Genomic DNA, 4,379 nt, shown 5'->3' with positions numbered 1-4,379 from the left:
CAGATTGTTTAGGGAACGCATAATGCCATATAATAAGGTAAAAGATATATTGTTCTTCCTATTTACTTGCCTCCCCACGAGGGGCACACTGGATAGGAACAAAAATTTAAATTGTCTCAGTCATGGAGGATTTCTCCTCCACTGGCCGAGGACAGAAAAGGTGAAGTGTAGCATCAGAACAGATGCTACACTACTAGCATTTTTTTTTACATGAAGGTCACCACTTATCAAGGCCCAGAAGCCACTCGGGGATAAGGGTTATTGCGTGTACAGTAGTCAATGGAATAGTATTGTAGTAATCGTTAGTAATGGAGATTTGATAGTGTCTTACTTAAGGGGGCGATTCATCAGGAATTTGTTTATGTTGAACTTGAAGACATCCAAGTTGTAGTCAGGTGGGAAACAGGCAAACGGAAGAGAGTTCCACAGGCATGCACTTCTAAGAAAAAAGCTTTGTTCATGGAATCTACGTTTTGATTTAGGCACAGATAAAGAGTGGGGAAAATTACTGACAGTGTTTTCAGCTAGACGGGTGTTTTTCGTGAAAAATTGGCGAAGGGGGACCAGAGATTGGAGCTCAGACGAGCACTTGCCATGGAAGTAATGATAAAACAAAGACTGGCTCGCAACGTCTCTTCTGTGGGAGAGAGGTTGCAGGGAAGAGAAAAGGGCATCCCCCACTAAGACACAAAGTCTATTTTGCACTCTGTCAAGGCAGGATAGGCTGCTTTTAGCAGCTCCTGCCCAGATGTGGCAGCAGTACTCCATCCTTGGGCATGCTTGGCTTTTATACAGATAGAGAATTGCATGAGTAGTGAGATATCTTCTGGAGCAGTAGAAGGATCCCACCATTTTCCCAGTGACCTGGGCAACAGACTTGATGTACGTGTTCCATTTCAGATCAGGGGTAAAGGTCAAACCCAGAAGCTTGTCAAAGCATGGAGCCTCCCCAAGACGAGAGCCATCTATTTCACTTGATGCCAGATAGGGATCAAAGCATTTATGATAGGAGCTTGGTTTTAGATGCATTAAAAGTAACCAGCCACCTCTTCCCCCACTGTACCACGCGCTCAAGATCAGAGGAGAGAGAATCAGAGAGAAATTTGTCATTTACGGCCTTTGATGTGTTGCTGTAGATGGTCGTGTCACCAGCATAGATGTCAACGAATGATTTAAGTATGTGTTTTGGAAGATCATTGATGTAGATCAGGAAGATCAGGAAGATAGTTGGGCCAAGGATTGACCCCTGAGGGACTCCAGCATTAATACTGTGGGCCTCTGATTTCTGCCCATCAACCACTACTCTTATGGGCCTATCAGAGAGAAATGATTTAATAATTGAGAAAACATTTCCAGTTATACCGTAGCTGGAAATCTTGTGAAGTAGACCCTTATGCTATACCTTATCGAAGGCCTTAGATATGTCAAGAGCAATTGCCCTAGAAAGGAAACCTTTTTTGAGAGATTCACTAATCCTAGGAGATATTACCATTACCACATCTGCTGTAGATCTAGCAGAACAGAAACCATATTGCATGTCACTAAGAAGGTTATTTCTGCTGAGGTGGTTGACTATTTCTCTATTTAATATGGATTTCAGCAGCTTACTCATGAGACTTATTGGTCTGTACTGAGAGGGAGATGACTTATCACCAGAATTCTTAAATACAGGGCATACTGATGAGGTTTTCCAGGGTGTTGGGAAGCACTTCTCCTTAAACAGTTTTGTAAGTATGGGGGCAAGTTCTGGTTGAAGCTTTTTCAACACTCTAATTGGAATGCCATCTCGGCCAGTTGCTTTACTGGAATCAAGGTTCATGATTAGCTTGGCGACCTCACGCACAGATATTTGTATGTTGGATAGCGTGTTGTCTGTTATAGGTGGAAATACGGGGAGTTGATGACCTTCGTGGCATAGGGTAGAATTAGCTGCAAAGTTCTTGGCAAATAGTTTGGCCTTGTCTGATGCTGACGAGATGACCTCAGGTTCATTGATGATGGTTGGGATAGAACGCACGTTTCTGTTCAGGATCCTGTTTGCAATTTGCCAGAACTGGTGGGAACCAAGCCGCTGCTCAGCTACTTTGGATTTAACGAACTGAGCATATAGCTCTCTTGCATTTTTTATTACTCTTTTACAGTGGTTGCTGGCAGTCTTGAAAGCAGCTTTAGTCTCAGTACATCATTACTATGATAGTTTCCCATTCATTACTGTACACTCTTTAACCCTTATCCTCGAGTGGCTTCTTGATAAGTGGTGACTCCTATGTAAAAAAAAATATACATTGTGATCTTGGCCCGAAGGCCAATGAATATCGTTAAAAGAGTATTGGAAATCTCAAAATACTGAAACCGTAAAGAGAAGTTGAAGCATTTGGTATTCCAGATCTCAAAAGACAAACCATTTACCGCATCCATGAAAAAATTCGATGCAACTGGCTTGATCCTTAATGCTCCTAAAACTGGTCGACCTAATATAGTCTTCATAGAGGATAATAAGCAACATGTTGCCGATGCATTTGCTCAAAGTAAAAAAAAAAAAAAAAAAAAAAAATTGAAAAACTTCTATGGAATTGAGCATGCCAGAAACCTCTAAGATGAATCATGGTGTCAACTGGATTGAAACCCTATCGACTACGGCTAATTCATAGCTTATTGGAGTATGATCCAGACAGGCGACTTCAAATTTAGTGAAATTATACTGAACAAAATTGAAGAAAACCCAGAAATTTTAGATAACATTGTGTGGAGTGAAGCTATTTTAAATTATCTGGTCATATTATGACATAATAAACATTGTGTCAGCTGGTTTAGTGAGAATACGTATCTTTTTTTTACATGGAGGTCACCACTTACCAAGGCCCAGAAGCCACTCGGGGATAAGAGTCATTGCGTGTACAGTAATCAATGGGATAATACCGTAGTAATCGTTAGTAATGGAGATTTGATAAATTGGATTACTTAAGGGGGCGGTTTATCAGAAATTTGTTTATGTTGGACTTGAAGACATCCAAGTTGTAGTCAGGTGGGAAACAGGCAAACGGAAGAGAGTTCCACAGGCGTGCACTTCTCAGAAAGAAGCTTTGCTCATGGAATCTGTTTTGGTTTAGGCACAGATAAAGAGTGGGGAAAATTTTTGATAGTGTTTTCAGCTAGACGGGTGTTTATCGTGAAAGATTGGCGAGGGGGGGGGGACCAGAGATTGGAGTCCAGAATATTAGAATAACATCTAAATCCGCCTGGTGTCAATGTTTGGAGTGGTATTTACAGTTCTGGTGTTTTGGGGCCATTTTGTTTTTTTTTTAACGGAACATTCACAGGAAGTAAGTATCTCGAAATTCTAACGAATCCCCAGTAACAGCAACAAGATCACAGTGTAGTATCTGTTCTAATGCTACACTTCACCTTTTCTGCCCTCAGTCAGTGAAGGAGAAATCCTTCATGCTGAGAATTTTTATTTTTGTTCCTATCCCCTTTTTGGGGAGCTGGATTTTCCCCAGATTAAAACCGACCTTGTGTCTAACTCGTGGAAGACAAGTAAATAGGAACAAGCTTATTTACATGACTTTTACTTTCAACAAGATGGGGGCCCCTCCACATCATTCCAAACGAGTTCGTGAGTATCTTGATGAAATATTTCCATTGAAATAGATTGGTCAACGGGCCTAATAGATTGACCGACGCGTTCACCAAACTTGACCCCGATGGATTTTTTTTTTTTTTCTTTTGGGGAGTTTTTTTTTTTTATTTACTGCCGCCATCTTTGTTCAACATAAAGTCTCAACACTTAACCATAGTACTATATGTGGATATCTTTGGGGTAATTGCACCAAATCCGGGAGTAATTGCACTAATCCAACGAAAAAAAAAATGCTCTTTATATGTGTGGTTGCCAAAAGAGCACTTTCAGCTATTTGGCACAATTACCCCAAAGTACGGTATATATATATATATATGAGTTACATTTTATGTATCAATATAAAATTTTTATGTAAATATTTTCAGTATTTACTTTGACAGTGCTTGATACATAAGTATTGCTAGGTAGTAAGTTTTGAAAATATATATGGCAATTAAGCTACACAGAATTTTCTGCATTTCATCTTCATGAGGATTCGTCAGGCTATTGGATGGAATTAATGTTACTTTGGACAAATACATGAAACAAATAATCTAGTCTAACATAAAATGTAAATAAAAAAAATTAAAACTAGGTCAGCTCCGATCACAAAAAAAAGAAAAAAATCCTTGTTAAAAAACAAAAAAAACAAAAAAAACAAGGAAAGGTGCAAGCGTGCTCATTGGCTACAATGAATGGATGTGTGAATAACTAAGAATTTGATTGGCTGACTAGCAAACCCAGAACCACGGGGATATAT

Source organism: Euprymna scolopes, chromosome 32 (assembly GCF_053919585.1).
Source record: "Euprymna scolopes isolate OS-2025 chromosome 32, ASM5391958v1, whole genome shotgun sequence".
Taxonomy (NCBI): domain Eukaryota; kingdom Metazoa; phylum Mollusca; class Cephalopoda; order Sepiida; family Sepiolidae; genus Euprymna; species Euprymna scolopes.
Note: the sequence above shows the minus strand (reverse complement) of the source record.